Raw genomic sequence first — 27,699 nt, forward strand, 5'->3', positions numbered from 1 at the left:
GCAACATTTATTGTGATTTTTTTTTAATCTCACACCCAACAAAAACCCCATTACAAAAACTAAAAATTATAAAAACTAAACAAAAACTGAGCATTTTCCAAAAATAAAAACGAATTAAAACTAGCAAACTCACTTAAAAATAATTAAAAACTAACTGAATTTGAAAACAAAAATCCACAACTAAATTAAAACTAAACCTAATGAAAAATCCAAAACTATTATAACCTTGATACAAATGCATTGCATCTGACCAAACCTTGTTTTAATGCCAACACACCCATGGGCACACACATGCATGCAAGTGCATTGCTTACACAATGTGGGCGCCGGGCCTGAAAATGACAACTGAGTCTGAAACTAGCAATGACAGTTGTTCTGCGTTTAAAATGGGTATGAAATCCCTGGTATAAAAAGTCAGATTCAATCAGTGTAAAGTCCAATGGACATGAGGCTTGAGAGTGTGAGAAGAGTGTCAATGACTGGAGGTTTCTATACAGCACAGCGTTGGCAGCCCTGCTGGCTACACCTACACTGTTGGCTCTAATTCTTCTTCTGCTTCCTCTTCTTTTGTCCTCTGTAACATATCACAAACACATTTGGATAAAAGATGTTTCACGTCTAAAATAAACAAAACTAAAATTATCTTTAATTATGTAGTCAATGTATGTGTTTATTTATCTTGTAACATTGCTCTGGTATGGCTTCAGTGCTTGCATAATGTTACATGAATGGTTATTTTATCCTCTATGCTTTTATAATGCCTCAGCACCGCCCCCAGACTTGGCCAGAGGCACTTTGTAGTTGGGTTGTTTGTCTGTCTAATTCTCGTGCACTAACATCTAAGCAACCCTTGAAGGAATTTTTATAGATGGCATAAGCGGCTGCTGAGACTCAAGGATGAATTGAAGACATTTAGGATGGTCAAAGGTCAGTGTCATTGCTCTGTGACCTCACATGTGCCCCATTCTTGTGAACGTGATACACAGGCCGGAGTTGAACTGGCGAACTACACCACTGTGTAGCCCCAACCATAGCTCACATAATCTTAAAACTGTGATGACAGTATCGATCTATTTACTTTTCCTTCTGGGTCAAATTTCTGCCTTGGTTCATTCATGAGTCCAAAATGGAATTTTCAAGAACCAAAATTGGACCTTTATTTTTAATTTGATTTTCTATTTTTCCTTGGTATTTCCGTTTATTCTTTGGTTCAAACAAACTGTCAAATGTACAACAGACAGTGTGCCACTGGGGTTTGCACAGGCTAAATTTGGGTTGGTGCAGTGGCAAAGTGAAGTATCTATCTCAGGAGCTGCTATTCACTCTCCTACCTACCAGCAGGGAGTAGCAGTTACAGGAGTCAGAAACATCCTACACAACCACCACTGAAAACTATTGGACATATTATAGACATTTTATAGGAATGAACTAATAATTGTAGTGTAGCCTAATCATTATCTGCAGCTATGCAGAAACACTGGGTTTAAACAAAATTATTAATATTTTGAGTTAGAATTATCAAATATCATTGCTTTGAATGAAGCTTTGAAGCTTCAAACTACTTGATATAGCCCCATTCAAAACACAGAACACTGATATGTTAGTACTGTAGGCAAGCAGGTCTAACACCTGATCCTAACTGGACCCAATGCAAGCAAGTTAACAAGGGTTCATCGTTTGTTTTTCCCAGGCGGCAACCTCCGTGTCTGAGAATGGAGGCAAATCAGGAAGTGCCTTAAGCTGCATTCTACTGAAAATTCCAGTAGGGGACGCTAAGTTTGGCTGCAAAAATTCTGTCCATTAATTTCAGTGCAAAACTTCTCACTTGATTTATTACCTCAGAAAAAATTTCCAGGACAACACTATGGTCTTAATCACTAAAATCTTCTTCAAGACAATCTGATGTCAATAGTTCTAATAATGGCCCCATTTAGAAGAAAACAGAAGATAAAGAATCGTATGATTTGGGGCGTGGCTACCTTTGATTGACAGGTCACTAACAAGGCGAACCATCATCAGGAGAGAAGCAGAGCAATGCGTATCCACGGCAACGTGTCAATAAATTTATATAACGTTATGTAGATATAAAAAAGGATGTTTACCGATTTGACCCTTTAAATGTATTTTCACTTATTTGAATGTTTTGTTCAGTAAAAATGTCTTGTTCAGCGTTTGGTTGGACTAACAGACACTCCAAGGAGTCGCTGCTCAGTGTTCTGAGGTCAGTAACATACATTTTGTTTTTGTTTTTTGCTAGCCAAAACTAACATCCCAGTTAATGCTCCAGTTAATGCTAACATGAATTAGCAGCTTCTCTCAGTCAGGTTGAGGTGTAGAGAGGCTGTAGTCAGTGATCAGATCCCTCTCCTCCTCCACAGTCCAGATATGGTCTGCTCCCCGTATCAGAAACAAGATGGAGACCAGTGTAACGCTGAACTCGATGCTTCCAAAGGGCCACAAACCAATGGGTGACGTCACGGTGACTACGTCCATTATTTATATACAGTCTATGGTTTTTCCCAATGAAGAATGACCGAACCAGCACTTTGCATCAGCAGCATGTTGCTTGTTTGAAGAAACATTCACCTTGGCTCTATTTCCACTGACTATTTGCGCACTTGCTTCATCTCCAACCTATTTTCATTGGACAAAATTGACACTTGTCCTCCAGCTAAATAGAAACAAAGCTGACAAGCAGAATAATAGTAAAATGCTTCTCTACCTGAGTTACAGATATACACACCACAGTGAAAGGCAATGTTGACAGGCTTTCTCTGGGAGATTTTAGTAGACTGAAAAGAGCAATGTTAACTATATATCCCAACACAATAACAACATAAAAAGAATCACTTCCTGTTCTTGCTTGAGACATTGCTCCTAATATACTTGGACAAGTATTTGCGTACTATCTGCCAGAGTTTGTTCATATTTCATCCAGTTAGGATGAGACATTATACAGCAAGTTACCATGACAGCTCATGCTTAAAAGTTGCATTCTCCCTTTGGATGAATAAGTCCTTCCTGTCCTTTCTACAAAAAGATGCTCAAAGACAACGTCAATGTAGTTTTTTAATAGTTATTTATCGTGATTAACTGTGATGTTCTGATTTGTTACTGAGTGTTCCTGTATTCATCCAGAGAGCTGACTGTCAATCCACTGTCAGTGTCCTCCGAGGAGTGTTGAAGTATGCTATGTGCTGAGACGGCATCTTTCACTGTCAGCTCTCTGACTGCTCCACATTAACATTTGCTCTGTGTCCTGTTTACTGTCAAAGGCTGCTGGACTGGCAACCTCAACATACAGACATGTGCTGTTCTTAAGGGACAGAATTATATTTACTTAATACCAGAAATGCTAAACAATGAACTGAAGGCTTGGGTTTCTACAGGGGATGGTATTATATTGGCAGGTACAGGACAAAAATGAAAGCTGGTGAAAGGATGTTCATTGGGTAAATACTGCTCCTGGATCAGGGGTCGGCAACCTGAGGCTCCGGAGCCACTTCAGGCTGCGACAACAACAAAATTATACGAAATGAAACAGTCATTTATTTACATTTTAATGTTCATTTATCACTGGTGTAGGCCCAAATCAATTTGTATTCTTTAGTTGCAAAAATGTGTCACATTGAAAAAGTTTTAACATTTTAATCAACTAGAATGCTTACGAAAGACTACGGCCCGGCTCCTTAAACTCTAAATATTGGCAACTTCAAGTCTCAAGTTTTGAATTGCTGCATTCTGACAAAATCATATCCATTATGACATTTATTCTCCTTTTTTGACCAACAGTGGCTCTTTTGTTAGTAAAGGTTGCCGACCACTGTCCTAGTAAAACCACAGCCTCACATTCTGAATCCAACAAATGTACTGCATACTTGCCCTTTAACGATCAAACAGAAAGCAATACAACCCCAAACAGTGCTAAAAAGCCACTTGAGTTATGGTTATGTGTGATTTAGTTCAACTAAACTACATTGTTACTGATCTACAGTCGTGACCAACTGCAGCTACTTTTTTAAAATCTGCATTAATTCCTCGAAGGCTGCTTGCTCAAGCCAAATGGTGTTTGCACACACACACACACACACACACTTACACACACTTCTATCTTTGTGAGGGCCCTCATTGTAATAGTGAATTCCCTTGCAAGGTTATAATAGGTTTTTTCATTGGTTTTAGTGTTAATTGTGTTGTGATTTTTTGTTTTCAAATTCAGTTAGTTTTAATTCGTTAGTAGTTTTACTTTAGTATTTCTTTTTTTTTTTAAATGCTTTAGTTTAGTTTTAATTAGTTTTAGTTTTTTGCAATGGGCTATTTTTTGGGTGGGAGAGAGGCCACAGTAAATTTTGCCTTTATTGCCTTTGCCTCATCCATCTTCATTATATACGAAAAAAATTGACAAAGACAAAAATGAAGGACATTTTCACTATAATTTTAGTTAGTTTTGTAACCACACAATACAGTTTCAGTTGATTATCATTATCATACTTTTAACCCTTAAAACAAAGTCTGAAATCTCAAAAAAAACCTTTAAAGAAGTGAGGACCGGCCGAAATGTCCTCACTTTGCAAAAATGTCCTCACTCTGTTGGTTAAAAATGTGTTCCGGTCCTCACTATGTAGGAAGTACAAGAACACACACACAAGGGGAAATGCCATGGGGCCTGGAATGTTAATGATAAAACTGAAAAGGAAAAGAAAGATGGAGAGGGCTTCAAGCAGGCAAATCAAACCTACCTGTGAAGGGGAACGGGACGTGGAGAAGGCTCAGAACTCTTTCTTGATTGTTTGTATTGGATCCTGGGTTGTGTTGGTTCACGTCACGATAGGAATACTGTAGGAGGCATGTTGCCATATAGCCAAATAAAGATTTTAAATCAACTATATCAAGTATCTGTGCAGATAGTTGTCTGCATATTACATATCCGGCAGCTTGTTAACAAGTATCCACAAAAAAAGCCTTGAAACTATCAAACAATAATCATGGTTGATTGAAAACCCAAATGGATGCATGAACAGCCTTTACTTCTTGCCCAACTTGTGCATGAAAGGAAGGAAATTATCAAAGGTTTGACGCCATTTCAAGGTGGATGCTAGCAGCAGCCATTTATATAGGGGTCAGTGACAAATAAAGGTTGGCAAGATGTAAAATGTAACCACAAAAAAATGATAGATATTAAATACTTCATCCACCTACGTTGTATTTTATATTATTTTTATATATTAGTGGACTTATACATATAATTACTTCATTTTAAAAAACATCTAATTATTTTCATTTTTTTTGTTTTTCTAAATTTACACATTTACATCAATATTGAACAGAACATATTCTAAATACAACCATTTTTTCTAAAGTTTTGACAAATTATGTAAAATTTGTTATATACCATAGTGTTGCAATGTAAACGTGGATTGTATTTTTTTTCTCATTTTAGTTCACATTTATTTCCCTGTATATAATCAGATTTTTATGTGGAAAAAATGACTGTTTACACCAACTGACACTGGGTTAGATCACGTCATTGACCCATATATATATATATAGAATTTTATAGTAAGAAATAGTATTCATAATATTTATAGTTTAAAGTCATATACAAAATATCAGTATTAGTATTGTCAATGCTTGATGTTTGATTATTTACTGACATTTTTATACATTTGTCTTTTTTATCAAGCATAGTTATTGTTAGGTGACGCCCTCAGTATAAAATCCAGGGTGGAAGTAAGTATTAAAAAGGTAAAAAGACCACTTAGGTTGGTGGGAGGTGTGATGAATAAGTCAAACAAACAAAAGACTTTCAACAAGGAGAACAGAGTCCCCAGAGAAACCCAAAGATGTTACTTTTGTAATTAAACACAACGTGTACAGCTACATCACAATCTGCATCACATTTTGTTTCCCAACTCTAACAAAGTGGCAGCACAAACCTAAAAGACTACAACAACTTGATACCATTAACCATACTGCTTTCAGTAGGGGTGCTAATTTAAAAAACACTCCTGTGGGTCATGTTGAACAACATTGTTACAGTTTTTTTCAGTAGCTAACAAGCGTTTGTCCAACCAGTTGTCACATTTTCAAAACTCTAAACACAATTAGCACAGTATCGGTATTAACAGACCAAGGTATTACCTTGTGAAGTGAAAACAAGTGTGATTCTTTGACAGAATAATTTCATTTTGAGTCAGATTTCCAATGTTTTGGTAAAGTTAGTGTGTGCAGAGAAAGATGTGTTCTATTTTGAAATTAAGAGTTAGTATATATATATATATATATATATATATATATATATATATATATATATATATATTTTTTTTTTTTTTTTTTTATATGTGTTTTTGAGAAGAAAATTATCCATTTGGCCAATTGTGTTTTGTAGGTGTGAGTCTGTGTTAAGAGTTTAGAAAAAGTATCTGAAATGGGTAAGCGCTAGTTAGCGATTGAAAAAAAACTAATCTATTTGGAGATTGACAGCACATTTAATTATTGTCAAAATGACAACATTGATCAAATGATGTGAATTGGATGGCTGAAGCTTGATAGTTTTAATTCTCCTTGGAGGAGTAGGGAGGGTGGAAGCACCAGTGTAGTAGAGAGCAGGGCAGCACAGAGGATCAGGGCATAGGGCACAAGAGTCAATCTTCACTGTGGCAGGAATATAAAATGTAAGAAAGCTTCTGCTGGACAGAACAGCAAGAGGGCATGTATAATTTATAAGAGTAGACCAAAATACTTCCACTTAAGGTAAGACACGGATGCACAGGGGAAGTGCCTACAGAGGAACAGAGAGGAAGCAGCCACAGAGCTTCTTCAGTACAGTACAAGAAATAGCACTGAGCTCACTGTATGATGCCATGGGCTTTTTGAACCATTCAGGAACAGTAGGAACTCCATTTTACCACGTCTCTCACAATCTCTACATAGTTGTCTACATAGTCCAATATGATCATTTTTGGTAACACTATTATATTAGGGAACATATATTCAACATTAATTAGTTGTTTATTAGCATGCAAATAAGTAACATATTGGCTCTTAATGAGTCATTATAAGTAGTTATTAATGTATTATTCTGCATGGCCTTACTCTGATCGCCGATACTCTGAGACCCTTTGATTGATTGATTGCTGATCTGGTGCCCCGGTCATAACATAATGTTGATGTGAAGTAGTTTTAGGCTGCATGATCTGCGTATTGTGTTTTATTTTGAAAGGGGCGGAAGTGTTTTACGCTGATTCTGAGTCGGACTTCCTGTCTGGTGCGATCTGCTCTGTTGAGATTCACGCGATTTGGCAGTGTCTCGCAGAGAAATAAAAGTCCTACCTAATGCTCGCGTAGAGACGCTGACGTGACGCTGCTGTAACGTGACGCTGCTGTAACGTTACGCAGCGCGCCCCGGTGGAAATGCTCTCATTGATTAGAGTGTTACCTATTTGCAACGGCATACGCGACACTGACGTGACGCTGCAGTAACGCGCCCGGTGGAAATCAGGCTTTACTGGTTGTATCATAAGGCCATGCAGAACAAGGCATTAATAACTACTTGTTACATGTACATGACATGTAATGTACTTAATAATGACTTATTAAGAGCCAATATGTTACTTGTTTGCATGTTAATATGCAACTAATTAATGTTGAATATGTGTTCCCTAGTATAAAGTGTTACCTAATTTTTGTCTCGTTATTTTAATTATTCATCAATCATTTAAGCCTCCGAAAAACTTCCAGTAGTGGTTATTAACTGTTCCCTCAACATTGGTGGAAATATAATGACATGGTATCAGCTACTGGGAGTCGATAGAGTTCCCTTGCATGGTCTGCACTTCCACAAGTCAGCTTTTATATTCACTATGCACAACTAATGCAGAGTGACATCAGAACAAGGAAGCCTGAAGCTCTTCTGAAGTCACAGCCAGGCCTTACAACTCTACTTATCATAGATTACATAGAAGGACTCATGACTACTTATAAGTATGTAAAATTATCCTTTTTAGTAATAATACAATTCTTTCTATCAGGAGTTAGGGTACCTTCAACTGAAAAGAACATTCTTATTCAAAGCAGGACCATTATCCCCTGTGCAATAACTAACTAACAACAGTTGACCCGGCTTTGGTATACAGCAGGATGTTTCTACTGTGAGAGTAGAAACTGAGGCTTTAGGCTAGAAAAGCATAATCAGCAATTTACCCTTAGGGCAGTAGTTCTCAACCTTTTTAAGACGCGACCCCCAATTTAACATGCATGTTGTCCGTAACCCCCCCTCACTGAACACAATCTCACAGTTCAGATCATACAAACTCAGTTGATACGATGAATTTAGGACAAATAATGAAGCGGACAACAACTAAAACAACTCTGTACAGTACAGACAGTACAACTCTGTCTGTGCAATTATATATAAATATTTTTATATGTTATTGTTACTTATAATCTAAGTCCTTTGCTATAAGTTTAAAGGTCCATTCTGACCTCCTCAGTGTGTAACGGTCAGCTTCAAGAAAGAGACTCCTTGGAAAGTAATAACTTGATACTTTGGGATTTGTCAGAAAAGACACAATATTACCCAAAAAAGAATCAAAGTGACCAAAAAAGACACAAAATGACTAAAAAAAGTCACAAAATGACCAAAATAAGATAAAAAATGACCAAAAAAGACACAAATTGACCACAAAATGATCAAAAAAATACACAAAATGACCAAAAAGAACACAAATTGACCACAAAATGATCAAAAAAATACACAAAATGACCAAAAAAACACACAAAATGACCAAAAAGACACAAAATGACCAAAAAAAGACACAGAATTACCAAAAAAGACACAAAATTAACAAAAAAGACACAAAATTAACAAAAAAGACTAAAACACATTAACACATGAACACTTTAACACAGTGGACACAGGGCTGACTTCCAAAATGATTTGGCGACCCCCAGAAATCATCTCGCGACCCCAATTGGGGTCGGGACCCCAAGGTTGAGAATAGCTGCCTTAGCGTAATGACGATTGCCACGATGAAATGAACCACAATGATATTGAGCATATGTCCATGAAAGAAACAGGAGGCGAAATCTCAGGGGAGAACAGCAAAAGTAGTAACTGGCAACCCAGTCCTGGTAATAAAAACAGCATAAGGTTGCTCAAATGAGGAAAATTTAACTAAATATATGAGCTGGCAATCAATTAGCCAGTAGTGAATGCAGAGAGAATGGCCAAATGTCAACCCAGTGCCTGTAACAGAAACAGACCAAGGAAGCTGTAATGAGGAAAGTAACTCTAATGAGACACTGACAACCCTGGGCCTTGACAGGAAATGGAATGTTGCTGATACTGTTTTGAAAATCTCAATCATTGTGAAATTGTTTGCACACACATGAACTTGATTTCCGTGCCCATATATCACAATAAACTGGAATTACAGGTACACTGTAAAAATGTCCCGTTGTTTTTACAGAAAAAAAAACTGGCAGCTGTGGTTACCAGAATATTTACGTAAAACATATGTCAACATCTTTACAGAACAACTTGTAAATTTTACATCCTAAAACTGTAGTAATTTAAAAAAAAAAAAAATTTTTAAAGTTGTAGATTATAGCGTCCTTTACTGCTAATTTAACCCATTTAAGGCGGGAAAGCATTTCCACATTTCAACCATTGAGGCCAGGAAAGCGGATACGCCGTTTTGTAGTAGTTGTTTATTTTTCCACCTATTTTCGGTCTCTTGGCCAATGAAATGCATCCGAATACATGTGGGAGTGTCGCAATGCAACATGGGACTTTTCCAGAACTGAAATCATGGAGAAAGACGACTATAGCGGAGGGAGCTCAGAAGTAAGTGACAGAAGTGATCTTGATGAAAACAGCACCGGCAATTTTATTGCTGATATAATAATAATAATAATAATAATAATAATAATAATAATAATAATTGATTGTGATGATGATATAAGAAATCATGACTGTTTATGTCTTATACTACTTTATGCGTCGTTGAGTACCCTGAAAAGTGCAATATAGGTAAAATGTATTATTATTATCATTTATTATTATTATTTATTATTATTATTATTATTATTATTATTATTATTATTATTTCAGTAGGCTAATGAGAACTATGTCTATTTCTTCCAATGGTCATATCATGTTTGCATCTTGCTGATGGGCATGTATCAGTATTATGCATAGGATTTTTATTCAGTCAAATGTAACATTTGCTGAGTTTGTTGATTTAAAAAAAAAAACTTTATTGAAGGTTTGGACAAATAAACTTCTCATGAAAGCCACTGGTATAAGCTCTCAAATACTTTTTGAATTTCATTTCTATCTGCTACAGAGGCTGAAAAATCTTCTGTTGAATTTCCAGAAAAACTTCAGGTTTTAGGGGGTTCTTTCAAAATCGGCCAGAGGTTTTCCAGGCATTTTTTCCAGGCGTTTTAGGCCTTAATGGATTAACAGGATGATGCTGCTTTTATACTAATTATTTATGCCAAATTTACATGCAGATTTTGCTTATTGTACACTGAATACCAGTAAAATTTACAAGTTGTTCTGTACAGTTGTTTACATATGTACTGTATTTTTTGCAGAATTATTCTGGTAACCACAGCTGCCATTTTTTTTCTGTAAAAGCAACAGGATTTTTTTACAGTGTACTCTCTAAAATGTCTTTCTGAGAGCATTTGAGAAGAGAAATAGGCAACCCAGTTTCCAGACTCTTGATTTATATTTAATCAACACTGCCTAGTTTATCAGTTTGATGGTGTGGTGGTGAATCGTATTAGCAAGGGAAAGAAGCCTTTTGACATCAAGGAGCAGTTGACTTTTTTGTACTCTTGTCTTGATCCCTTCGTGCATAACCTTGTGGCCTAGTTGGCTTCAGCCAGTGCATTGTCAGGTCTGTGCATTCCTAAACAGTCATTAAGAATGCTGGAGTGCTGTTGGAATATCCCCTTATGTCATTTAGAGCTGCACACTCAGAGCAGCTGAGTAATGTTACTCCTGCACTCTGAGGAGACAAAGCAGCAGCACAGAACGCAGTGAATGGAGTGAATGTAGTGTTTAATGAACAGTGGAAATGGCAGCTAACTTGCATTAGCTATTAGTTTACAATAGCTGTCATGGCAGATGAGTGTCCAAGGTTTCTGTAAAAAGCATATTTATTGTGACTAGAGATAATGACTTGGAAAAGGGACTAATGTAGTGGATGATGAAGGAAGCACCTTTCTGTTAGTTTTGTTTGTGCATTGTGTTGTTGATGTTAAACATGACCACGCAGTTGGTGCCTGTCAGTTGCACTTATAAGATTGTTCTTTTTTGTTATTATTTACAATGTGAAAATGAAGTGCTATTTAATATATTTTATTAAAACATTTTAATGAAGGGAAATTGGATTAGAACACATTTTTACAACCCTATCTGTCAATATGATGGACAACAAAAATGTCTAACTCAGGGAGGAGATATCTGATCCTTTCATTTCCAAACTATCATATCTCACACACTGCAAAAAAAGAAAAGTTGGGTGAGCTCAAAATTTCAAGGCAACAAACTTCGATAAAATTTTAAGTTGGACAATTAAACTAAATATTTTAAGTTTTGTTTTTGAGTTTGCTCAACTCTGAATTCAGATTTTTTGAACTTATAATTTTACATTGTAATAGCTTTTAATCCTTACTTCTGCTAACTTCTGCAATGTGCTGAATTGGCACGATTGTAACGCCGCTATGAAATGTCAGCCAATGTTGCGACCACAATTTTGAGTTAGAATTGATATGCTAATGGCTACTCTTGTAGCTGTAACTAGCAGCGCCGCTAGCATCAGTTAGCCGCTAGCTTTCGCTAATGATCGAATTTCACCGCTTTCCCGCATTTCACAACAAAGAAATAAGAGTTATCAGAACTATTGTCCCTTGTTGTGAACCCCAACTTAAAGATATAAGTAACAACAACTCACCAACTTGTTTTTGCGCAGACAACTGGCTTCCTTTGTTGTGCTAACTTACATTATTGCCCTAAATGTCAATAATTTATATTTCCAAGTTTTACCAACTTAAATCACTGTTTTAGGAAAAAATACAAGTTGGCTTTTTTTGCAGTGCAAATACAAAAGGACACACTACTGGAGTCAAACAGAGGAGCACTAAATACTTTATCTGCATTTCTATCTTTCCCATCATTCTAGATTAAGGTTACGGGGGAGAAAAACCCAGAACTTGCCACAGTAGTATTGAAGACATTCTCATCTGAACCCTTGTGTGAAGCCACCAAAACAAGGCTCTGCAGCAGACAGAATTTGAGAAATATACTGCGCTGTCAGTCACAAACACCAATGCTACGACGTCCTTGGATCCAGACAACAGGCTCAGGGCTCACACCAAGGTTATTATAGTTAACAAAAACTAACAAGTAATAAAAAATAGAATTGAAAACACATTTTCGTTAACTGAAATAAAAATAAAAACGAGAAAAAACGATAACTAACTGAAACTCTATTTTGTGGTTACAATACTAACTAAAATTACAGTGAAAATGTCCTTCGTTTTCATCTTTCTCAACTTTTTTCATACATAATCCAGTGTTTCTATTAGAAAGAGGATCTGTTAGAACCTGCAGGAACACATGGTAAATATGTTTACTGAGAATGGGATGTCTATACTTGAACCAAAATTCAAAACACTTGGAACTGTAAGAGTTAATAACCTTACTGGGGCTAAGATGGATAAATCAACGGAAATAAAGGCAAAATTTATTATGACCTCTTTGAATCTGGCACCCAACACATAGCCCATTACAAAAAAACTAAAACTAACACTAAAACTAATAAAAACTAAACTAAAACGAAGCATTTTCAAAAAATAAAAACTAAGCTAAAACTAACAAACTCACTCTAAAAACTAACTGAATTTGAAAACAAAAATTCACAACGAAATAAAAACTAAGGCTAATAAAAAATCCAAAACTATTATAACCTCAGTTCACATTAATGGTGAGTCAAGTATTGATATTCATGGCAAGGTCCCTTACCAGAGGAGCCATCCTTACAGACTACTATTAAGCACAGCTGCAGCTGAGCACATACAGTTATTAACTTGACACTCACCTATTATCGTCCATCAGCAGTGATGTCTCAATAATCATTAAATGTCCAAAAATAGTCAATAGTCAGTCACCCCTAACCCATCTCCCTTCTAACTTGTCTCTGTTACTACATTGTTGATTATGAGATCAACAATAGAAAACATGACAGCCTATTGGTTTTGCTCCTTAACTTCAACTGAAGATATCTCCTATTGAGAAAACCTCGCAGCATTAGGCTGCAGTCACACATACGCCAACGTCAGTGAGTGGGTAGTGTAGTGACACACACATCAGTTTGCGGGTTTGTAGTCCGTTTGACAACCAAGTGGGGTCAACACACACACACACACACACACACACACACACACACACACACGTCTTCTTGATTGGTTTAGGGCTGCAACTTCACTGGTCGAAGTTAACCAGAGTTGAGCCCCTCCATGCCTCCGTGGTTGAAAAAGCGCGCTAAAGTTCCCTCTAGAGTGGTGAAAACAAGATCATTGCCTTATTGGCTGCCCTTTACACATGCAAAAAATGATTGGGTGCCCTCTAGGGTGCCCCTTCATACAATAAATTTTGATGATGTGCCCTCTAGAGCAAAAACATTTGATAACATGCCTTAATGAGTGCCCTTCTAGTGCCCTACTAGTGCCCATCTGGTACCTCCATGGTTGAGAAAGTGCCTCTAGAGTGGTGAAAACGAGATCATTGCCTTATTGGCTGCCCTTTACACATGGAAAAAATGATTGGGTGCCCTCTAGGGTGCCCCTTCATACAATAAATTATGATTTGGTGCCCTCTAGAGCCAGAATATGGCAAACCAAAAAAACATGTTGTGGTTAGCTAATGAGGTGCTTTACTTTGGCGTCGTTATGACGAATGTGGTGTTTGCTCTCATTTAGCTCTCAAAGTCCACATAATAGATGCATTTTACTTAAAAATGTACAAATTTTCTACCTTGGGGGGGCATGCCCCCCGACCCCCCTAGACGTTTCGGTTCGATGCTTTTAATTGTCAGTACCATATCAATAATTACTTTGATCTGGATCTCCTTTTAACTGAATGCTAATCATAATCAAGGATGAGGACTATTTCATCATACATGATGCATAACTTTGTGTGCTGGTGGGGCCCCATGTTGTGCAGAATCGGGCCCTTTTATTTTTTCGCCCCTGCCCTTCAAACAGTCTGAGTCCGCCACTGGGACTAATATTAATGATGGCTCAATTGTACCAATAATTACAATGCAGCTATTAAAAATGTTACTACTTGCCAAGTAAAATGTATACTGTGAAAAAAGCCCATTCATTGTCAGTTTTGTCACTGAAGCTGTTTAAATTATACTAAACAAACATTTGCAAACTATCAAACAAACTATCAGCTTGGAGCAAACGCTCTAGGGGACTAATTGTGGGAACTGCTGCACTGTGGGTTTAGGTTCAGGTCAGAGCATATTGCTTCTCAACATGGCAGGTAGCAGCTAATGGTGCTAATGTCACTGCAAACAGTCCTTAAAAGGGCAACCTGCGGAAGAACCAGCAGGTCGCCACCATGCTGATGACGACATGGGTCGGCAAAGCGTCATCAGCGTATAGCGATAGAGCAGCAGTGAGTGGAACACTCACACACACACACACACACACACACACACAGGACATGTGAGTAGACATGCTACTGTAAAAAATCTGTTGTTTGTTGTCAACAAATAACAGAAAATCTCAGATTAAAACAGACATGGAGTGAGCTGACTCCATTCTGTAGTCAGAACATCATTACTACACTGTATTTTTAGATATGAAATAGTTGTTTATTGCTATATCTATGTTCTGAATGCAATGTAAAGCCCATTAAACACTCAAGACAGGCTCGTTTAACTGGGCATGGCAGATAACAAATAAGTGGGAATGGACAAAACTCTGTCCTACCTCCTGCACACAACCTAGTGGTGGGAATGGCAGCACTTTTCAGTGTACTGAATGACTGGGATCTGTTCTGTAAAAAGATAAGTACAAAATATTCGTTCACCGAATCATTCAGTGCTTAACCAGAGCTCTGACTGCGTGTCAGAAGGGCTCCGGTTCACTTTACTAGTATGTTCAGTACGCCAACCGAAACACTGACTGACCATGAAGAAGAAAAAAACATGTTGAGAAAAAAAAAAAATTTGAGGAAGCTATTCAGCATGGTTCGTTCACCTAAACGAATGAGACTAAGGCCTCGTTCAGACTGCCAGCCCAAATCTGATTTTTAGCCCATCCAGATTGGAATTGGATGGCTCTTTTGAAGTCTGAACAGTCACAAATCACATGAAATCCGATTTTTGCAGACCGGATCGAAACCACCTTCGGGACAGATGGACAGATGCGTCTCAGTCTTAACCGCTCCAAACACTGAAAAACTCGGTTTTAACTGTCCATGACGTCACTCTATGCGTATCGCGGAGATGAAGTGTCCACTGGCAGCCGCGTCCGACTCATGCGGCCCGAGAGGGGTGTCCATCCGCCCGGTTTCTCCCCAGTGATGTTCTGCACCTCTACTGGACAGTGATAAGGCCAATATACTGAGGTGACCTGCCTCCATCATGTTTGTTGTTGTTGTTCTTGTCGCCGTCGCAATTATATGACGTCAGACGCTCTGACGCCGTTACTACAGCAACCTGTCAGATCAGTCAATAATGTGGCCCAGTCTGAACAGAGCCATATCCTATTTGGACATTTGCTAAAAACAGTGTGGACAGTCAGCCCTAAAAATCGGATTTGAGTAAGAATCTGATTTAAATCAGATTCTGATTTAAATCAGATTCTCCTGCAGTCTGAACGCAGCCTCACATCACATCACTATGAAGAACCCTGGTGTCATCCGGGCTTTTGACTTGTTACTAACCTGTGTCTCTCCTCACCCTGCAGCTGACTGATCGGTATAATCTGGAACACCTGGGCCCACTGTTCCTAGTTTACTGAAGCCCCGGCTGCAGCTCTTTTATTCTCTCTGTTTCTCCCTTCAGGAACTTGCTCTGGTTTGGTTTTATTATGCTGCCTTCATCAGTAACTTTTGCTTTTACACAACTTCCAAACTCAACGCTCAACCACTGATTTGACCCTCACTCATTGTTGCACATTCACATTTCGTCCTTAAAAAATTTAAAACATCTGTAATCCTGTTAATTGGCACTGATGATTTGAAATATATATAGAATTTACTTGTCACAATGCTCTTGCTATATTTCAGTTAAATCTGTCATTCAGTGTTTTAAGTATGTCGTTCTCTGCTGGATGAGCGAGCTACAATATGCTGGTATGCAAATGTAAATCCCCACTCTCTGGTCCATTCAGTGGTTTACAACACACCTAAATGCTGCTTATTCCAAACAAACAGTCTGACTCATGGCTGAAATGCCATCTTTGTATGTTGGCAGGCTCTCATTGGTTAGTTTTATCTACAAATGTATTCTTGGGCTGCTTCCCTCTTACCTGTGTGTATACATGTGTCGAAACAAATCAGGATGCTGGAGCCAAGAGTGAGAACTGAATTAGGTCAGAAAGCTTTTAGTTACGCCCCTTTATCATGGAACAATCTGCAAAAGGAATTGAAATTGTCTGCGTTGATCACAATCGGTGAATTTAAATCGATTCTAAAGGATAAAGAAATAATTTAAGAAATAATGTCTCTGCTGAGGCTCCTTCACTGTTGTTGTGATGGCTGTATCTGTATTTAATTGTATTTAATTAATTTATGTTAACTGTGTTTAAATGTTGTAACTTGTCTCTTTTTATGCTGCTTTCTTGGCCAGGTCTCTCTTGGAAAAGATATTTTTTAATCTCAACGCGACTTTTCCCTGGTTAAATAAAGTATATATATATTTGACTTAAAGAGCCTTCAAGTTTGAATGTTCATGGACTTTTAATTTTCTTATATTCTTATATTTTTCCACTGTTGTCAGTACCTGTACTGGGGAAAAAAAAAAAAAAAAACATTCCACAATTTATAACTTTTCCATGTATGGCAAACCCACATTAGGTATTGAGTTTAAAAAGGCCAAAATGAGACCAGTTGAAGGAAACGGCAATGCTGAAACAAAAAACCTCCAGTCAGAAAATATTCCACAAGAGAACATGACACATGGAGTGGAGCTAAAAGTGGAGGAGTAATAGGCCGTTAAGACAGAACTGGTAATGTTATATTTTGAGTGTCAAGCAACTCATTGTGTTCACATGAGATGTGTTGTCTCTGCAGCACATCATATCCAAGAGCTGTGAAAACACCAACACAAGACTCATCAACCATGTATTGAAATAGTTCTGACGAAGGTCAGAGACAAACTGTTCTCACAAATTGCACTCCAGAAAGCTTTAACAAGAAACCAAAGCTTAAACTGTCGGTTTGTCCCTGTGCCACACTCCCACTCCCTCAGAAACGTGTTGCCAGTTTCCATCTGTCCAGCTACATGTCCTCAGACACTCTTGCCAGTCCTGCTCACCTGATATCCCCTTCCCTTGACTCACCTGTTGCAATTTTCCTCTGACTGGCCTTCTCACTTGTATTTCATTCACTTGTTAGTCCTTCTTCATATATAGCTGCTTCACTTCCCTTTGTTCCTTGTGCAATCTTAATATCGGCAATGCTGCTTTTGGCTTGCTGTTACCTGCTGTGCCTTGCCTTTACTGTTCCTTAAGTCCAAAATGGCCCTAGTTAGATCGAGCAACAACAATCTCAATGTAAATCTGAAGCAACCGAATTCTGAAGCAACCAAGAAAAGTGTTGTAAATAAACATACACAATGTTACTAAACTTCTGTAACATAATGAAATCTCTTTTTTTTCAGTCAAGGATCTAAAGGATCTTCATCCCAGTATTTGAAAATATTGAAAAGTTGAATCACAGCATTCAAATAGGGATTTCCAAGTCTAAAGTCCCAAACCCTGCATGTGAACCAGGCGGCAACCTCAGTGTCTGAGCAGGGAGGCAAACCAGGAAGTGCCTTAAGCTGCATTCTACCAAACATTCCAGCAGGGGGCGCTAAGTTTGGCTGCAAATACATTTCTGTCCATCCATTTCAATGCAAAATGAAAAAACTTCTCACTTCATTCATTACCTCAGATTTTTTTTTTTAGGACAACACTATAGACTTAATCACCAGTAAAAAATCTTCTTCAAGACAATTTCAAGTTAAAAGTTCCCTTTCACTGTATTTTCACTTAATGACAGTTTATTTGAATGTTTTGTTCAGTAAAAATGTCTTGTACAGTACAATACAGTCTATGATCTGAACAGGGGGAAAAAAACGTGCTCAGTTATTGAAAAGAGCAAGTGGTAGCACAGCTTCGGCCTCTAAATGGAAGTATACTTGTGTCTAATATGTAGCATAATGTAAGACTATACATGTAATGCGAGTAGAGATGTACTATACACATTTGGATTGAACTGTAGCCTAACTTCTTCAAATTTACTCTCTCTGTTATAACAAAAAAGTAATTTCAGTTTTAAAATACGTCAAATTTCAACATACTTATTTTATGTTTAGATCACTGTATCTATTAAGAACATTCTATACACCACATGCACAGAAAAAAACCTTCCCACCTCTCTCTCTCCTCCCAAATCGTTCTGTTCAACCTGCATGTCAGTCATCAGGGCATAGTTATTGCTGGAAAACTGCTGTCGTGTGTCTCAGAGCAGGTGTACTTGGACCACTTTGAGTTTGCAGTATTAATTCATTCATCCATAATTCTTAACTAATTATCTAGAATTGGATCATGGAGGCTGGATCCAATCCCAGCTGACATTGGGGGAGAGCCGGGTGACACCTTATTTATACAGTCTCTGGCTGACACACACAGACAGAGAACCACTCACACACTCATTCACACCTACGGGCAATTTACAGTCAGGAGGAAGCCAGAGGACCTGGAGAGAACATGCAAACTTTGCGACCTTTTGCAGCTATTGCAGAAAGGGTTGTCAGTGTGGAGTTTTGAGAAATATAACCAGACTTTAGGCTTGCCATTGCCTGACCTACAGTGACTTGAACAAGTTGCAAGCTCTATACTATTTAGTGTCTCCACTGTGCTGTGCTGTCTGTGTGTCTGGTGGAAGAGGAGAGGTCAGAGTGGTTAGTGCGACCATAAATGAAAGCAAAGGTAGAAGAGAATTTCAGAATAGTATTTCTTCTAATTGTAATCCTAGTAACTGTACTTATTATGTTTTTGATCTAAAACATTTTTTTTTTAGTTTACCATACTATTTTACAGTATGTGTGAATAATTCTACATTGTTATTTTGGACTTGAGTTGTGTTAAAAAAATAATATTCAGGTTTCAAACAAAGTTGATTATTTCCTGATTTGTCTCCCATTTTTGTATCACAATGTTTGGAAGACATGGCTTGTTAAGAATGTCCAATATATACTCTGGGACAAAAGACTCAAAATCTGCACTCACTTTCATTTCTCCGGTTGTAATCAATTCTGACCTGCTGCCAATCTGTTAACGGGCGTTGCAGTAACTATACCTACCTGACATAGATACAGGAACGGAGTGGTCAGAAAACCGTCTCGTTAGAAGTGCTTCCGTAGCCTATATGTGAGCTAGCTACTTGAATTGTCACCTACTTAAATTGAGGGTGAAATGATTGCTAATTAAGCTTAGGTCATGCTAACACAAGCTAACATGGTTCCTTCGACTTCTGTGTCGAGTAGAGAAGTAGCTGGCTTTGTTGATATACGTCATGGGTAGAGGTGTGCCATATCATATCGTTAATGATTATACTGGTATATTTTTTTTATGGGTTAAAAAAAATGTGTATCATGATATTGGCAACATTTCTACTTTTTGACGTAGTGGTGTAAGGGTTTCCCATTAATGACCTAGACCGTGGCGGCTCGCCCTAGTCTCATGTGCTGCACTAATGTCACATTCAAGCTACTGAAATTATATCTACACTGTTCATAATATAAAGTTATTTTGCGTTATGTCTGCTCAGCAGAATGTCTGTCACCCGTCAGTCAGTCAAACCCCGAACACCTCTCCGACCTCCTCCGAGACATGCGCACGCATTCACACACACAAACTAAATATACAGAGCTGCCCTCCAACTGTCCTTCAAAACAAGAACCTAGCTGTCTGTAATGTTTCAGTCCCGTCCCCACATCATCTCTCTTTGTGCGCGCGCCAAACTAAATCCTATCAACCTGTCCGGGCCGTCAGAGTCCAAACACACTGCTGCATTATGCCGTTAGTTAGCCGCCAAGCTAATATTAGCTAGCAATTAAAGTTGTTTTAATCACAAAAAGCTACTATTACTTCCTGTCGCTAAACAAATGCAGCATTCAAAATAAGAGCACAGAATCCATCACAGAAATTACAAGAAGGCTGTCAAAATAAGATGCCTTAAATAAAACATACAAGAACCTTTATTCTTCTTTATGATAATTAATTAAAATAGGCAATGATAAGATCAGTGTATATGATGGAATAGTAGCATTAGAATGTGTAAGAGGCACCAAATTTGGGCTTTTATGAAAAAAAAGGGAATGCCCCCGGACCCTCCTAGCCAGCTGTTATTCAACACTGTCTGGCTGCTCCATGTCCTAGAGGAAAGCATGTTGACTGTGAAATATGTTACGTGTGGTGTTTGCTCACATTTAGCTCTCAAAGTGACGAGATTGATCACATTGTACTATAAAATGTACAAATTTTCTCCCATTTTTGCTAATACTCAAGAGTCAAGAGTAATTTTTTTTTTGTATTTGGCAACTGTTGAGATTTGAAATTTATTTTGTTGTATGATTTTTATTTATTTATACAGACTAAAAAATAATTTTATATATATTTTCAGTGTTTTTTAATATCGTCTAGAATATCCTTATCGCAAAAATATTGTGATAATCTTTTCGGGCCATATCGCCCACCCCTAGTCATGGGCTACTTTTCAACTAAAAAGGAAAAACAAAAAAACAATAAATATATACATATTTCTGTCACTGTTTAGGTTTTAAGGGAGGGGGCAGTGAAACCGTTAATAAGGCCTACAAATAACCTGTACAACAACAATGAGGTAACAAAACAACACAATTACATTGCTCAGATTACACAGTAATTACCAGAAATATATGCTTGCATGTATGCAAGTGTGGGTTTTGTGGAGCTCTCTACCCTTGCACCCCTGTTGTGTCCCCACTCGCCTAGGTCGAGTCCAGGCACAACACCGGTGACGCTCCCCGCCATTATTCAGAAATGCCATAGGCCTGAAAACCTCCTCCTGTCAGTGGTCCAAAAGTCATCTGCTCACGATGTAAATGCCTAAACTTTGATCTCGGTGCTCTGAGGTCCCAGTCCTGGCAGTACAGCTAACTAGGGTCAGCTACAGTGAGTAACAGGTAGCAGATAGTGCTACTTTAGTGACAATTAAATCTTTCTGTCCATCAGGAAATTCTATTAATCACGTCCTCTGGTCATCAAGTGAGCTGTTAGTTTGCTAGTAGCAATAAGCCACTTCTCACAGCAGTTTGTACCTGCAGACCAAAGCTACATAGTGCAAGAGCAGGTTTTCAGGGCACAGAGTGGGAATGACAGAGCGACCATTCTCCCTATTACAAGTCAGTGCAGTATCAAAAGGATTTAAAGGCTGTTGGTTGTATTCATGTTCATTATAATTCTGCTTGGTTACAAAATGGTGTGAAGCATCACAGACCCCTTAGGTCATCTGGAACTGGCTTGTTGCGTGTCCCAAGAACAAGAACTAAGCGGGGTGAGGCAGCTTTCAGTTATTCTGCTCCTCACCTGTGGAACAAACTACCTGTAGATCTGAGGTCAGCTCCTTTAAATCAGGACTAAAAACACTATTGTTTACTGCAGCGTACTCTTAACTTTAACACTTATCTGCTGTACTCTACTGCCCTTACTTTTTAACCACGCAATGTTTGACTTGTGCTTTTTATTATTTTATCTCTTTTCTTATCCCGCTGTATCTTATTTTATCTTATTTGTATTTTTATTTCTCTTTCCCTGTTTTAATTGACTGTTTTTACTGTTTTCAATTGTGTCTTGCTGTTTTTAATGTTTATGTAAAGCACTTTGAATCACCTTGTGTTGAATTGTGCTATACAAATAAACTTGCCTTGCCTTGAAGCTGGAAGACAGACGATATGTTTTTATGCACACAAATTTTGATCTAGTAATAAAAGGTGATGCCAGAGATGTGTATGTGTCAAACATTGCATGGCAAGGGTCTTCTTTGTCAGAAATCAGCTGATGTAGTGGGAGATCAAGTAAAAGCTTAGCCTACTCCTACTTCTACTGTTCATCCAAAGATTGACATTAATGAATATACCACAGGCTAGATTGAAATAAATGTAATCTTTGAGAGCACACGTGTAACTCTCACTTTACATTTAAAGAGCCAAAAGGCCATTCAAATCATAAAGGAAGTGACTCAAGTCAACTCAAGTCCAAGTCACAATGACTCACATCCACATATCTGTTATATGACACTGGGACTGGTGACATTAGTCCACTATCAGATGATTGAATTATATCAGAACTCATTTCCCATATTGGATCAGATTGGCCCCATGGTTATCAAGAAATATAACAATAAAACAAAAGTGTACACATAATTTACACTTCAAACTTAGCACTCAGCAAAAAGGTGAGAGCGATCTGACAATATTGAAGAATAGTTTCATTTAGGGATGTAACGATGCATCACGAGACATTCGAAACAAATGTGTGATGACTCAAATCAGCTGAGATACCAAATTAATTGCGATGCTCTTTTTAAACAGCAGAGGACATAATCTACATTTGATATACTTGTTTCAATGGCATTCCTCACTTGTCACTTATTGGTAATGCTCAATTTGTCATTGCACAAAACAGCTCTACCAGATTCCATCATTTGGACCCAGATCACTGTGGATATTTTAAAATGTAACAGTTGAATACAAAACTTTGAACTTTGAAACTGAAGACCTGGCTTTGCAGCTTTATACACTGTAAACATTAATCTGTTTAATTTACGGTAAAATATCGGCAGCTGTGGTGGCCAGAACTTCACCGTAAAAAATGGGTTTTCTACTGTAAATTTAAATGTAAATATCTGTAATTTGGACTGAATAATCACGCTATTTTTAAGGTTATTTGTGTCATTTTGACATCATGGTATTTCTCCACTAATTTCACATGAAAATGTTATATTTCCACAGCAAAACTGTGTGTTCCCAAGTTTATGACAGTAAAAGTTAAATTGTTGTGCTATTCTTTGATTTACGGTAATTAAGTGTCTGACTATGGTGATATGTATTTTTAAATTTTACGCCCTATTTCTGATGTAATTTGACAGTTTTTACTGTCATTTCTACTGTAAATTTAAATGTAAATATCAGCAAAAACTGTAATTTAGAATAAATATTCCTGTTATTTTTAGAGTAATTGTGTCATTTTGACATCAAGTTCTGCATTATCTACTGACACGTTTCGATTTCTTTCACCATGACAGCAATCTCTTCCTATCTATAATCCCAGGATAGCCTTGCCCATATCTCAAAGAGTCAATTCACCTAAAATAGATTTTTTTATTATTATTATTGTTTTTTTTGTTTCTTTTTACAGTTAAACCAAAAAAATATATATTATGTGATAAATGGTATTTTGGCTGTGTCACTAAAATCACTAAAACTAAATAAAACTAAGTAAATACATAAGGGCTGCAACTAAATAGTTCATTTTATTGTCAATTAATCTGTGACTAATTGGATTGTTGATTCATTTCCCTTCACATTTTTCAGGAGGAAATATCCCACTCACCTCTGAATCAGACTCACTGTGACAGTATTCTGTGCACCTTCTGCAGCTGTTTTACTTGCTTGTTTTAGAAGGTGTGTTGTTTCCTGTCTAGTGTGGCTCTGTATATGCATTATTATGCAAAGTCACACTTTTGTATTAATACAAAATGTATTTGACCCTCTTTACAAAGTTATTCATAATTGTGTGAAATTCCATAATGGATGACAATACAATATTATCTTATTTTGAATGCATAAGGACAAAAAATGATATGAGAAGCACTAGTGCTAAATCTATCCTGCGCTGTGAAATCTACAGTTATTTACTGTTCAGGTTATCACTGTGTTTGATTTTTACAGTATAGTGCTGTATAATTTACAATAAAAATCAATCCTTGTGACAAAATTACAGTAGTCAAAGCAGTACTGTGGGAAAAAAACACAGTAAATAGTATGAAAAGTAAAGTAGACTACTGTATTTTTCCATTGTTATCATAATTTTGATCAGAATCAGTCCTGTACAAATGCTGTTGGATATCAATTGTAAAACAGTAAATGTATTAATATTATTTTCTTTAGTGTATGGAGTAATTACTTGCAATTACTAGTTATTTCTATAAAAAAGTAATGATGAAATTATTATCAAATTAACACCATTGTTTACTGTGCCGTATTGCCATATACAGTACCATTAAAAAAATCAGTGTTTAATTGTTTTTTATTCTTACAGTTAACAAATCAGTACTGTAAACACAACTAAAAAAATCTGTTTATTTTAATTTTATTTTACAGTAAAGAAACCAGTACTGTAAATAAAACTAAAATCAGTGTTTGATTGTTTTTTTTTATTTATTTTACAGTATAAAAAACAGTACTGCAAATAAAAATACAGTACTTCTACTGTAAATAATAATTACAGTAAGTTACTTGTTAATTGCTGCCAATAAATTACTGTACAAAAATCACAGTAAATTCTTTACAGTGTGTAAGAAAAAATAAATGTTTTTTTGCATAACTGCTTCAGCTTAGTACATTTTGAGTGGGAATATAATGATACAAAATTAATCATTTCTAAGCTGACACTCTGCCCACACTCTTATCATTACCAGTTGGTCTTCTTGAATGAAAAAAACACGCAGGGATCTGCTTGTCCTCTCGTCAGCAGCCACAGGCGACAACTGACGCTATAGCTCCTCTGAGCTCACAACTTCTCACTGAGGCGGATGAAACAGAGAGCACTCCCCCACTGGAACCACTGCATCACACAGCACTCCTGACATCACATAACGTTAAGCCTTTTGTACGTTTCATCTCAAGCCAGGCCAGTATAGCAACCGCAAGAGCAAAGTGTATTTTCTCCATAGCAACCCTCCATCCAGCTGTAACAGTGCCGCCTGCATGCGTGCGCATGTTCACATTGACAGTATCTGTATACATGTGTGTGTATGTGTGTGTATGGAGGTGAATGTCTCTTCACATTAACCATTTACAGTGCGGCTCACACAGCTTCTAACGCCTCCCTGTATCATTACAGCCCACCGTCATGCAACTCTTAATTCCGCTATATATACATCACCACTGCAGCCTCGTTGAAGATGCGTTTTCTTTGTGTCAACAGCATTTTCCTTCACAAAAAAAATGTCTAACTGGGCGGAACCGAGCTGTGACAGCGTCAATCAACCCAGAAACTTTAACTTATACGGAATGAATGAGGCGCTGTGTTGTGCAGGCCTATTAGTCAATCCTGGAGGATTGACTAATCTGAAGACTCACTCTAAGATTGTATCATTACATGTCGTTACACTTGGAAAATTAGCAAAGCCATGTCAAATTGCCCGAAATTTCAAAAAAAGCACGAGCAGCGTGTATTTCCCCACGCGCGACAATGTCAGGTGAGGCTGCTGTTGGAGCTCCATCAGCGCCACTGATGCAGCTGAGACAGATGAATGTGCAGCATACGGCCGTTAATGATGCTCTAACGGTCACAGCAGCGCTCTTTAAATGGACGTTTCATTACTCTGGTTCCGTCTTACCGGTGTGAGTCATCTCGTCAACAGGCAGCGGTCCTATTGATAAACTGTTGAATCCTGAACCCGCTCGAACCTGAACCGAACCCGCCAGTACCCGGTCTAATACCCGGTCTAAAGCCCCTCTTACCTCTACTGGAGCAGCGTCACACCATCCTGCACGAGCCGCCGGCTGCTACATCCAAAGCACGGCCGTTTGTGGAAGCGAGGCGATCACAACAGAGACTCACTGGTGGAATGTGTGTGTGTGTGTGTGTATGTGTGTGTGTGTGTGTGTGTGTGTGTGTGTGTGTGTGTGTGCACGCGCGCGCGAGTGTGAATGTGGGGGCACCGAGTGGCGCAAGCCTGTGGTCCATGAACTGCGGCAAGTAAGAGAGACACCGGAAATCAGGCGGTTTAGCTCTAGAAAGTAAAAGCAGATGTTTTTTTGTCTGAAAATAAAAAATGGATTTGAATGACTGAACATGTCAGCTAACCTAGCTTCATTTCAATTGCCTATTTTTTTGCAGTTTAATGATATTTAATATTTTTTTAGTCATATCCTGTCAATGTTTATTAACACTATTCACCAAATATGTATTGACAAATAAGTCTGTCTGTCTGTCTGTCTGTCTACCTATCTATCTAGGAAAATGAAAAAATGGCAGCTGTGGTTGCCAGAACTTTACCGTAATAAATACGCTGCAACTTTTTCTAATATTACGGTAAAAAGATATTGGCACTGTTGATTTCACGTTTAAGATTGGCATTTTATTCCATTTTTTAGTGAATAAATAAAAGGTTTTTACATCAAAAGAAATGCTGTTCTGCCATATAATTGACAAGAAAATACTTTATAAATGCTACATAAATGAAATATTTTACCATTAAATATTACAGTATATTCTTGTTAGAGATATGGTGTTTAGTGCATTTAATCTCTGTCTGTCTGTCTGTCTGTCTGTCTGTCTGTCTGTCTTCAGCTAGGCCTAACTTGTAGTTACTGTAGCCGTGGTTACTTAGGTCTATTAGCCTAACTTATTGCATTAGCTAACTGTTGGTCTTCATTTTCTTAATTTCCTTGACCTTAGTTCACTGTGTTTTCTTTTTTCACAATGGCATTGATGTGTGTGGTGAACAAGTACAATTAATACAGTGGATTACATAAAATTGCCGCGAGTAGAATCAGCACAACAACAACACTTAAATGTCACATGTTGGAGATTAAGGGAAAGCAGCTGTCAGTAGTTAGAGAAGTGTGCTGTAACATATACTAAATCTAATATAGGACCTGAAACCTTCAGGAAACTGGAAGAGAAATGTGGCTACACAAGATGATGGTAAATGATAGGCTACAGTATTAGCAAGAATGTGCCAGGCAGATTATTTATTTATTTTTTACTATTTTTACCACAGCTTTGGCTAAAACAGGAAGACTGTAGCTAGGAATTCCCAAACAGCGGTGACCTCATAGTCTCAAGCTCTGAAACTATAGTTGTTTGTTTCCTTTTTCAGAGCAAGTATTCCATCCAGACTCCCCAGTGCTATTGGCAATTCAGGCTTCTTCCAAATGTAAAAATATTAATTTCTGACAAATACATCATGATACTTTATTTGCAAATAAGGACTTTATTTTGATAGAAAAACGGAAGTAGAATCATGTTACTACAGCAGACTTTACTTGGGCCATTCATCCAACTGAGAGAGAGAGAGAGAGAGAGAGAGAGAGAGAGAGAGAGAGAGAGAGAGAGAGAGAAACATCCCTTTAACTTGTAGCTTGTAAGATCTGAAATGGAATATTTATAACTCATTTCAATCCA

The 27,699-nt window shown here is 37.6% G+C and overlaps 1 protein-coding gene across 2 annotated transcripts in view; it reads right to left on the reverse strand.

The window, feature by feature from the left end:
- Positions 1-26,163, reverse strand: part of LOC131980842 (disks large-associated protein 1-like) — a 161,578-nt gene extending 135,415 nt beyond the window's left edge. For both annotated transcript variants that reach the window (XM_059345151.1, XM_059345150.1), the window contains exon 1: positions 26,031-26,163. The gene's annotated coding sequence lies outside the window, so the exon portion shown is untranslated. The remainder of the gene's footprint in view (positions 1-26,030) is intronic.
- Between the last annotated feature and the right edge of the window lie 1,536 nt (positions 26,164-27,699).

This window comes from Centropristis striata, chromosome 11 (assembly GCF_030273125.1).
Source record: "Centropristis striata isolate RG_2023a ecotype Rhode Island chromosome 11, C.striata_1.0, whole genome shotgun sequence".
NCBI classification, from domain to species: domain Eukaryota; kingdom Metazoa; phylum Chordata; class Actinopteri; order Perciformes; family Serranidae; genus Centropristis; species Centropristis striata.